Source organism: Centruroides vittatus, unplaced genomic scaffold (genome assembly GCF_030686945.1).
Source record: "Centruroides vittatus isolate TY-2023 unplaced genomic scaffold, ASM3068694v2 contig_927, whole genome shotgun sequence".
Taxonomy (NCBI): Eukaryota; Metazoa; Arthropoda; class Arachnida; order Scorpiones; family Buthidae; genus Centruroides; species Centruroides vittatus.
In genome coordinates this window covers 725,072-737,734 of record NW_027122613.1, presented here as the reverse complement: position 1 = coordinate 737,734, position 12,663 = coordinate 725,072, and positions in this window count along the sequence as shown.

Genomic DNA, 12,663 nt, shown 5'->3' with positions numbered 1-12,663 from the left:
TTTTCCGTATTAACATAAGTAAGTAGGCAATGAATAAATTCCACAGTGCAATTCAATAAAATATTGATACAGTTGAAAAATATTTTAATTATAAAACGACAATTAATAAAATTTAACTTTATTCATAAATAATAATAATAATATTATGTTAAATAATAAAAATAATATACAGTAATTATCTGCCTTGTTGTGGGTTTTATATTATAAATTTATAAAAATTGATCCAGCATTCAATGGTTTCTTTAAATTGAAAGAATAGTTCAGAAAATATAATTTTATATTTAATAAATAATTAAAAAGTTTCTAAAGTTCGATTTATCTCGTTTATTTACTTATTTCTTATCATATTCTCCTATTCTATTCAATTTTTTCATTACATATGAAATATTTTCTGAAGGTCTTGTAGAATGAATTGAATGATGAATAACATTTATTCTAAATATGTATTGCTGGTTTTTTCTATCTGAGCCAATTGATTCTGTTTCTTTCACAGTTGATATATGTATAATAAAATGTAAATATATTTTCGAATTTCAAATTTCATAAAGGATACTTTAAAATTCTTTACACCATGAGGGCATCAGAGGAACGTGGTGGATCTCGTTTGAATTACTTTTATTATGGAAGTAAATACGTTTATAATGACATTTTTATTAGTAAATATAAAGGATTAATAGATGGAACATTACATATTTTCAAACATAAATTTATTACAGAAAAGCCACATCTTATTTTATAATGTCACGTGTTACATTACAAGGTGCGTAAGTACTGTATATAATTCAGCGTATATTAACAATCTTACGGGATTTTATGTAATAAATAATAAAGCGAAACTATCAAAAATATCGTGTGAAAATACCATACATATGTAGTTCTCGTTTACACTGTTTTTTACTGAAAATTGAAAAAAGGCGGGTACCCGAAAATTTATTTCTATATTTTGCCATTTTATATTTTATTAGGCTTCATCGAAGTGGACTGAGATCCGATTCTGTTTTAGTCTGACAAAACAGAACTCGGTAGGAGGAGAGATCCAAGATGGGGGTTAAAACAGAATCAGATACGATTCGAGATGGGTTAGAGCTGAGGTAGGATTGAAATAAAATAGAACAGACGTTGATTAGAATTGAACGTCGCATTCAGTTTTAGAACTGAATGATAAATAGGTGTTGGGTTGAACTGGATGGGATAGAACTGATGGAATCTCTTCCATTCAGTTCTATCCCATTCTACCAGTTCAACCCAGTTCAGTTCTATCCTATTCTATCCAGTTCTAACCCAACGTCTGTTCTATCCAATTCAGTTCTGATCTAACGTCTGTTTTAAGATAAAACAGTTCAGTTCTTACCCAACGACTGTTCTATGGGTTATAACTGAATGAGATGAAACAGATGGTATAGAACATTCCGTCTTATTCTGTGGCCTGAAGGCGCTCAGATTCTTTACTTTTGTTCTATGCCATTTAAATCCTCAATTAACAATAATAAATCGTCGATTATTTCGAAGAATTCTTCACTTGGTAAACAAAGAAATTTACTCCATTAATGAACTTGCAGTTGAATTTTAAATTGAATAACGTGATTTTAATTAATTTTAATGATTATTCTTAATTTAAAAATATCAATTATTTTCTTCGCTTCTGATTTTAACAATATTACTATTAATTATCATCATTTTGTTTACTTCAATTTAAAAATTTAATAAAATAGTAAATAATAAAACGAAAAAACATGAATTTAATGAAATATTATTAATTTAAACTTGTAATTTAAAAGACAATTTAATTTCACAAACAATAATTTACATTAATATTAAATTCAATATTTTAATATATCATAATTACCAAAATATATAAAAATATTTCATACGCAAAAATAATATTAATTAATTATCATTATAAAAACTCAAACTTTAATAACGTTAAGAATTAAATGTATATATTTTAATCGATAGATGGCGACACGTATTATTAGCCTTTTATATTTTATTTATTAATAAATACATAAAAATGAAGCATTCCGAGTAAAGTACAAAATAGTATAAAATACATTTATATATTTTAATTTATAAAATTATAAAAAAAACATGTAATTTTATTTCACAACGTTTCTACTTATAGATTTCAATGGAAAAACAAATGTCTTATTTAAAATATATATATATATATATATCTTTTGCTGTTCCTGATATTGTTGAAGAGGGTGTATCATGAAAGGCACTAAAATGAATACATTTATTTAAAAAAAAAAAAAGAAAAAAATACTTTGAAGAAACTACTCGTTATAAATGGACTCGACCAGCCGCTCCACCCTAATTGAAGCTTTCAATAAATGGGAATTACAAACCAGCAATCCTCGTTAAAACACCCATTTTGATCTCAAAAGAAAAAGTTTTTACTTTGAGAGAAAAAGTATCTCGGCATGGTGCCAATTAGTGATAAAAGTTGCCCATTAACTGGATGAATCCTGCCTAACTTTGTTAATCATGCTGATAACGACACACTACAAAAATTAAACTATGTTTAATTAATTCTTGTAAAATTAACACAATATGATTCCTCTTTGAGCAATTACATAACATCACGCTATTTATTTTTTTTTTTTTTTAATATTTCTTCCAAAATTTCCTGTTTTATTTTAGAATTATGACTCCAAAATACCATATATTATCAAGTTCGTGTCATTTTTATTACATATCATGCTTCTTCTGTAATTAATTATGAAGTTTTCCAGAATAGAAAAAGTGGGAGGGAAATCGAATAGTTTTTAATCATTTTAAAATCTTTTTTTTTTTTTTCATTAAATAAAAGAAGATAATTTATGGTTTATTGCTTCAGAAAATACATTAAACTGGGTACTTTTAAAAGTAATAAAAGCTTAAATTAATTTTAATGTAAATTTGCCAAAAAATCTAAACTAATTTTGCCAAATTGTAAAGATAATGTTCTCTGAAAATGAAATTTTCTATCAGTTTAGTACATTTTTTTTTTATTTTTTAATGCTATATATTATATAGAAACCAAAGTAAATTGCATCTTCAATTTGATAATCGTTAACTGGTGAATGAAACAATAAAATTTATTTATATATTACTAACCAGTCACTACGGTGCATCTACAAGGTAAGTAAGGAAGCCAATAACAAAGATAAATCTAAGTGGCACAACTAAGCAAACAAACCAACGACATAGCCCATTTAGTGTAAAACTATCAATGTCATTGGTTTGCTTACTTAATTGATCGATACTTATATGTACCCTTAGATACAGCACAATTTTACGTTATGGCTATATTTTATTATAATAGAAAAATCTTTGTTTATAAAATTTAATATTTTTCCGCCCTAATTATTCTTTTAGTATGACGTTTTATTGTTGTGTAATTCATCATAAATCACGAAATCTTCACCTGCTAACGTTATCGATCGCCTATACGACTTTCCAATGAAATTGGCTTCTTATACTCACTCTTGCCATTCATATAAAATGATTCGAACTATCTGAATGTCCACACCTCGTATGAAAGTTGAATGTGTCCCATTTTATTGCCTTACATTCTCTGAAGTATATATACATAATATATTGAAACTTATTATAAATACAAATATATAATTTTTTAATTTTCCGGAATTAAATTAATTAAAAACCTGTAAAAAATGGGATGAATCCTACATCAAAACCTCTACGTGTTAACATGTACGCGCTTCGTATAATATGGAATTATTTCTCAAAAATCGATGTAAAATTCGAATTTTATATTTAAATAAAAGGAAAATTGCAACGGGAATTATAATTTATACGATGTAAATCGTTTCTAAATACAATAACTTTCGGGAGATATTAGAAGAGAAAAAGATAAAAAAAAAGTTTTATGTAGGCGGTTTGAAATCATTTAAATATTTTACTTTATGAAAGATAAAATATCTAAATTGTTTCTACAAAGGTTGGTTATAAATACGATTTACTTAATGACGAATAAATATCAATTATTTTATTCAACTTTTAAAATTTTTATCTTTAATATTTGATTTGCACGTAAACTTTATTCAAAGAATTTTTCCCGTTTAAATCTATATACATTAGCTCCCACGTTGAATGAATGGATTCATTCTTATTTTCAAGAGAAGAATAAATATAAAAAGAAAAAATCCACTTCTTTTTTTGGTATATTTTAAACTTTGTTGTTCAAGTCTAGAAAATCTGAAATTATAATTTATCATTTTAAAATTATATTGGAATTTCCAATTGTAAATTATGAATTTTGATTTTATCTATACATATAAAATAGAATGTTTGTTGGTCTGTTCTCTATACACTTCTAAACTCTTTGACCAATCTACAACAGTTTTCGTAGTTCCATCCTTTCTTCTTATTTTTAAATTTCCTTTTTTAAATTCAAATTAAATAAATTAAATTTTTAAACAATCTTTCAAGTTTTCCGAGTTTTCTTCGCGTGTCTAACACCTAAATAAGGTCCAGTTTCTCATAGAAAGTTCTTCCAGAAGGCACCTTCCCTTGGTAGATCGTCCATGTATTGCGATGCCTTATTTCATTGATTCAATGAATCTATACAGTTCAATTGCAATAGTAAATTTTAATCATTGTAATTTAATTGTAATGTCAAGAATTTCGAGCATGTTTTTAAACCAGAGATATTTTTATCAATATAGAACATGTACGGAGTCTCAACGTTACATTTAATTATAAAATAATTGATTTATTATAAGCGTATGATCTCTCCTTTTAATAAAAAATAATAATAAAAGTATGTTTCATAAAGATAAATAACGGCGAAATAAAAAATTTAGTGCAAATTTTATGATTTACTTGACATTTGCATTTAACTAACAACAAGTATCTAACATGGAAACTGAAGCAGATCATAATTTTTTTTAAATATAATCTAATAAAAAACTATCTTTATGAGATTTTAAATCTCGAATTAAAATTGATAAATTTTTAAAACGATGACATTAAGTTAATGTTGGCCCATAATAATGATAATTTATTTTCGGAAGTTAATGAAAGCCATCCCATATGGGACACTCGTAACTTTTATATATCGATGTAATGTCCATTGGAAGTGTTCTCAATAGTACTTCTAAAGAAAAAAAAATTGATGGCCTTGTCATACCAGGGAATAAAACAAAATAAACTTTTTAATAGAATAAAATTCTGCATGTTACGTTTATCATATCTTCCTAATTAAGAATAGAATGTTAATTTACATGCGTTTATGGATATATTTTAATCATTAAACGTTATGATTTATTCACCATTTTATGATAAATACGTGCTTCCATGTCCTTTTTGTTCTGAACGTTAATTTATGTAACACTATCGAACCTTTTACATAGTTCTATGTTCTATGTGAATGAGTATTTACATAAAGAACATATGTTTATATCATAGTGATAAGGATTTAATTTTTCATGAGTAAGAACTAGTTACACTGAATTATACAAATACACACAATCCATATAAATGAAATACACTCTATTCCATGTTGTGCTTATGATTTTAATCATATATCAATACGAATTAGAGTAAATTATACATGCGTTACACTAATTGGCCTAAATTACATGAAATTAATTACATGATTGAAGGATATAAATTATCGTTCATGTAATAAGTAAAAACAGTTGAATGTTTTTATTTGATACTACTAAGTAGTGTGTCAAATGAAATCTATTGTGTTAGAAAGACAAACAAAATATATCATTTTTGGGCTGAAACTTTCAAAAATTGTAGACCTGTAAATTCTCACCGGCTTCCCTCTATCTGTCTGTCCTTCGTTGATCTCGAGAATACAATTAGATAGATAAGAAACGAAAGGAAGTATGGAAATCTTAGAAGCATAAAACCCCGATTAACTATATATAAACTCCGAAAATCACGTTATTTCAATTCAAAAACTTTCTCCATATCGGATTTACATAGATGATTGGCACGACTCTGCTGTTATCAGGAAAAGTGTGATATACAAGATCAAGACACCACTAAAATTGAGATCAAGCGACGAAAAACTGCAGCTCGACATTGTGACGATGACACATTAAATATATGCTCGTATTTATTTGCCTTTTAAGCACAATGGATTCTTTAATCTCAAAAGATTACAGATATATGCCAGCATAACTTAAGAAAATGCCTGTTGAATAAAATACTTTGCTTGCTATTATGTATTGTAGATATTTTAGTGATTAAACTTTGTTTCGAATGCATTACAAGAACATAAACTTATAAACTTTCAGTCCCTTTTGCTATTCAATCTACAGCAATTTTGAAAAAGTTCTAGTTGTATTCTAAATTATTCCATCGTGGATTTGGCCTACTATACAAATCAGCATTTTATGTCCGAAGGATATCATATTCATCCATCGAAATAATAAATTTAATCATATTTATTTTCCATTAATACAGTTAAATATTAATAATTATACTGTGTACACTCATTGACCAAAAAAAAAATTACACCCCAAGAAAAAGACGTTGGAATTAAATTAAACTTTATTAGTGTGAACGTAATGATAATAATAATGGGTGAAAACAATATCATAATAAAGGTGCAGCAATATAATATATAATTTAATGCTTATGTATTCGCCGTAGTTCTGAGACTGTAGTAAACAAGTATACGAAATAAACAAACAAACATTTTTCGGAAAATAGAAGTGACTTTTGGGTTTGATCTAAAAAATAATCTGTTAATTTAATTGCATATAAAAAGCATTTTAAAATTAACAGAGTGTTTGTTTTCATATAAGACATACGAATCGGAAATTTTGTCTGTTAAACCGACGTTTTTCCTGTAATTAAAAGCACGTTACATTAACACACTGTTTAATAAATTGCTAGTTTTGGTCATTTCATCCATAATTATTCGTTTTATTCTCTTCAATACAGTAGATCCTTTTCTGATAATACAAGCATTAATGCTTCTAAATGAAATCGACTTAAATTATTAAGTATTCTTATTCAAAATATATTTTAATTTCGAAAATAATCTATCGCAAGATACTTACTGAATGATATAGTTAAAACGAATTTACACGCTAAAAATAAATTAGCGTGTATTAAATTATGCAAATTAAAATGATCAAAATAAGAGTTTAATTTAAATCACGCAAAAGATATTTGAAAAACTATCAAAAATGGAACCTAAATTATGTTACATACCTTTCAAATGAAATGAATTATTTATTAGATCCGGTGTAATCGCAATTAATCGAGATATTGTCTTTAAAACATGTCTGAGCTTATTCGAAATGTATCTAAGTGTTAGCATATAAGTGAAGCGCTCACTGATGATTAATTTTCGCTGCATTAAATTAACATTTCTTAAATAATTTGTATTTAAAAAAAAAGGAGAATGATTATGGTTGTTTGCTTCGTTATTTAAATCGATTTAAATAAAGGATATTATAATAGGTAAGAATTGTCTTCTGTGTCAACCGTTGTGACAAATTTAGTGAAAATTGGATAGAATAGCCAATCATCAAAGTGATAAAGGAGGGGAATGATCTACAAGAATTATACATTGCCATTACACTAGTACTAGTGTAACTAGTATAGTCCATTCCATTCAGATCCGTGAGAAACACACTACGGTCTCGAAGAAAATAGTTTCATTTTATTTTCGGTTTATATATACAATTGTAATTACACTTTCCCGACTTCAAATCCCGTGCTCAGATTTCACGTTACGTCTGAATTTCTGACCCAACCAGATTATTGTCGCTACTGACAAGTGAGATGAGTCCCTGACTCAACTTGTATCTCAGACTGCTTGGGATCTCACTTCTCTCTCAATCTTGTTTTGTTCCCTTTTATTTGAACCCCTGACTACGAGCAAACCAATCCGAGTTCTGGACTGATACCATCGGATCAAATGGTTAACGTCCCGGGGTCAAAGATACCAGCTACTGTTTCTAGTCTCCGCTTTATGGCCGGAAAGTTTTTTGGGGGAATAAAACCAGGTTCAAAAGAAAATACTGATCCGCCATTTATTTCGTTAAGTCTAACGATTGATAAAATTAAGCATAAATAAGCCTACATTAAATAAATCGAGAAGCGAAACCACCGAGATCGACTCCCTGTCTTGACACTGTTCTTTGATTATCACGAATATGTATGTATTATAAATATATTTCTTGGAACGAGTGTTGTTTGAAACAGGTGTTCTGAACGAGTCGTGGCCAAGCGATTTCGTAACAATGTAATCATGCAATAATGGGCACGTTGCCTGGTAAAGCGGCTTTAATACAACTTTATAAGCAAACCAATGGCATAATCCATTTCAAATGAAACGGTCTATACCGTTGGTTTGATTATTCAGCTTTACCAGGCAACGTGTCCAGTGTAACAAGCTCCTCAAATACCTTTTAAAAATAATTTTTAGTTTAGAGAATGAAAGTTCGGCCGAAGCCGTAGTGACTAGTATTGTAAGAAGTAATAGAAAAGCTATGCAGACATTAGACAAGCCGGATACGAGCGCATGGTTTTCAATCACTATGACTGTTTTGGCAGTGACTTTCTCATAACGTGACTTAAATGCGAGGGGTGTAGTTAGGTTGGGAATGATGATGATAAATCAGCTTCGTAATAGGAGAGAAGTTTCTTTCCAGCTACATACAATTCGTCACCTTAATTGAGACCTGCATCGAAAAAAGAATAGCATGAAACGTGTATTCAAACTCAAACTGTAATAATATTAATATGCTTAAAGTAGCATAAAACAACGCCTACTTTAAATCTGCTCTCGATAGAAGTTAACGACATTTTACTTTCATTTTCCAAAACGTCTTGTAATGAGAAGCCTTTCGTATTAAGTCGTTAAACACTTAAAATATTACAGAGTATTTTAAATTTTCAATGATTTAATAGAATACCTATTATATTTCGCCGTTATAAAATATAATATTTATATTTTACTGTAAGAAAACAGAAACTAAATGAATAAGAAATTCAAATTCACTCAAAATTCATATCCCCGATTATTCCTTCAATTATTATTATTATTATTACTATGTAGTCCGATAGTTCAATCAATGTTAACTCACTTATAATTAAAATTTAAAATTAAAATAAATAAATAAATAAAAATTATGAATAATAACTATAAAAATTAAAATTAAATTAACACTAAATAAATTAAACCTAAACATTAATTAAAGCTAAAATAATAATTAAAACTCTAATCTTTAGAACAATATTTTTAAAAACCAATCGTTTTGAAATTTTTAAATTGTAAATCAAATTAATTTTTCAATTTACATCATTTGTGTGCAGGGGTTACGGAATATTTTGCTTTTAATTAATATATATACAGATTTTGATCGTATAGAAGCCGCTACAGTCCGAAATGTTGTAATACATAATCTCTATTTACTATGGAAACCACTGAAAATGTAAATTCTTTTTCGTAGAAGTTCTCTCCCTCCTTCAAGCGCTCCTCTCCTAACGTTGGTCAATCACCCACCATCGCGCTAATAATTTTCTTATATGCTAAAACGTTTAACTATACAGATAGCATGAGAGGCAAAGAGTTCCTAGCAGCTTTGGTCCATTGTGCAATTGCACATGTTTCACAAATGTCAGTTACGCTACTGCCTCGTACTACTACTAGAGATGATCGACTGTCACCCCAAACTAGCATGCCAGAATGGTAGCTCCATAGTCGAGGCGAGATTGAAGCCCTCACAAAAAGTCTTCCACACGTTAACATGGACGTTATCCGTTTCCAAGCAGAACAGAGATTTGTCTCTTGGACTGCTACGGACTGGCCAGTTCATCAATATCTATGGGTAGGTAATTTGTTTTCTGGTTAACGAATGTATTAGAAATCACTATAATGGAAAAACATTAATTCCGAAAGTAGTGTTTCGTCATTTATTTTGTTTTAAAATTAACAGACTAGGGACAGGTAATACTGTATTAATAAGAGTATCACGTCAATAATCAGTACATTTTCAGGGAAGATATACCATCTTTTCAATGGCGCTACGTCACTGTATTGTAATCCTAATAGCAAACAATAATCGAATTATCTCTGATGCTGGATAGCCACAAATAATTTATTTCTTTTTCCTCTTTTATCTTCTATGTATATGGAGTTTTTAAAATAATTTATTGGATTTAATGGAAAAATATAACATAATTGGTATTAATATCCAGAAGATTAGCAAGACAAAAGTTTTATAATTAATTAATTAGTGGTAATTTTGTTCAAAATTCCAGTTTTCTCTCTAATTGTTCTTTAGCAAACAGGAAATTATAGCAATATTTTTAAATCTGAAATTATGTATTAAAGTGGAATTAAAATTTAAATAATTCTAAAATATGTAATAAGTTAAATCAATTGGCATAGGTAGGTCGTCGTTATGCAAACAAAGAATATGAAGAATGAGTCACAATTTTTATTCAGCATCCTTCCCTAACAATATCTGCAATATGATCTCATGTTTACATGAATAATTTCCCATATACATAGTTGAATTTCAGTAAATTTCAATAAATTAATCTTTGTTTCTAATATTTCTTTTCTAAATTGTGGAGGAATTCAACAGTTGTTACTTTATAAGAAATATTTCAATTTCTAATTATAATTGTCAAATTTCTTTAATTTCAAAACTATAATTTAATTGAGCAGGTTTAAAACTCTTCGAATATTTTTTTTATAAAGCAATAATCGTTTGTCTTTTAAAATTTTTTAAAATCTTTTTTACATACCAAATGTTAATTATATCAATGAATTGTCCCGAAGCTAATTTCTGGTTAAAGGGATTTACAAACAGAAATTAACGGCTATTTCTAGACTAGAACTAATTGCTAATTGCTAGAACTTCTAATTATTTTGTTATTTTTTTTATTACTTATCAAATATGATACTCTAACACTACTTCATTTATCTGTAGTTTACCCAGGGCCGTTCCGACCCGGGGGTGCAGAGGGTGCGGGGCACCCGGGCGGCAAGCCTAGGGGGCGGCGCGAGCCGCCTTAAAAAAAAGAGAAAAATTAATTTATCATTAAATTAATATAATACATAAATATTATTCTAAATATTATCATTAAAATACTACTATTCTAATATTATTTGAATATATGTACTATTCTAAATATTATTAATTATATTTCAAATTCAAATTTTATATACACAACTTATTCAGGCCACAACAAGTGGCAAGTATAACAGTTACTTGTTTTAACTCGTCTTAAGCTATTATTCACGTCGGTCGCGAGGAAGATTTTACAGGAAAATACTCGTCTGTGGTCAAAGCATAGAAATGCACGCACCGGGATAATTTCTTTTATTTTACTTTTAAACGTGTAATCGTGTAAATCGCAACAGCTTAAAAAGTTTTTGTTTGATATCGTGGTTAGAGAGACAGTAAAAATTAAAGGTGAGTACATACATTAATTTGATTATATTTTGCTTTTGCGCGGTTAAATAAAATTTAAATAATATTTTGTTAAATTAAATTTATAACTTAAATAATAATACCAACATAATAACAATAGTAAAACATTTTTCTTTTTTTTATTAGTAAAATATAGTTTAATTAAAGATTAGCATAATCTTAATATTTTTTTGTTTTGATTGAAAATGTTGAAATTTTCAGACAAAATAAAAAATTTTGTAAAGTTTCCTTTCAAAAGCTGGTATTTTTCGAAAAACAAAGCTTAATTTTTATGCTTCTTTAAATCTTCGAAAACAAAATTTTTTCGACGAATCATAACTTGGATTCATTTTTTTTTTTTTTTTTGGTAGATGTCTGATAATCGAAAACGGCTTTCTGGCGCACAGTACAGAAAAAGAAAGCGTGAAAAGGAAGAATTGGTTAAAAAGGCTAGTGGTTCACTCGAAACGTTTTTAATGTCAACAACATCACAGGAGGCACCATCAAGTTCCCAAGCTCGAGATGTAAATGTGACGGAGACCGAATTCATAGTGGTCAGTAGCGGGGAAAAAAAGGAGGACTCGTCGAATACCAAAACTACAATGGAAGCAGGTGTTTTATTAAAAGAACAAAGTCCTGAAGAAGTAAGTTTTGAAAATGAAAATTTTCATGTTCATGAGGATCCTAACTATTGGCCTGGTGTTTTATTGGATAAAATGAAATTAACTCTGATAGAGTTAGGGCCTACCCAACTGACAGAAGCTGATATAACGTTGCCTTTAAATAAATACAATAGAGATTTCTCGTCTATTTATTATAAAAAAAAAACTGTGTAATGGGGAAATAATTCCAAGAGTTTGGCTGGTGTATTCTAAATCAAAAGACTGTGTATATTGTTTTCCTTGCAAAATATTTAAAACTTTTTCTAGTGGTTTAGTTGAGGGTTACAATGATTGGAGACATTTAAGTCAGGTTATAGAACGACATGAAAAATCAAAAGGTCACATTTGTAATACAAAATCTTGGATTGATCTAAAACAATCAATTTCTTCTAAAACGACAACTGATTCACTAAATGAGAAATTAATAAACATGGAAAAAGATAGATGGGTTTCTGTTTTAAAAATTATAATTTATGTTGTTAAATTTTTAGCCGGTCAAAATTTGAGTTTTAGGGGTGAAAATAACAAGATATATGAGCAACAAAATGGAAACTTTTTAAAATTAATTGAAACAATTGCAAACTTTAATGATACGATAT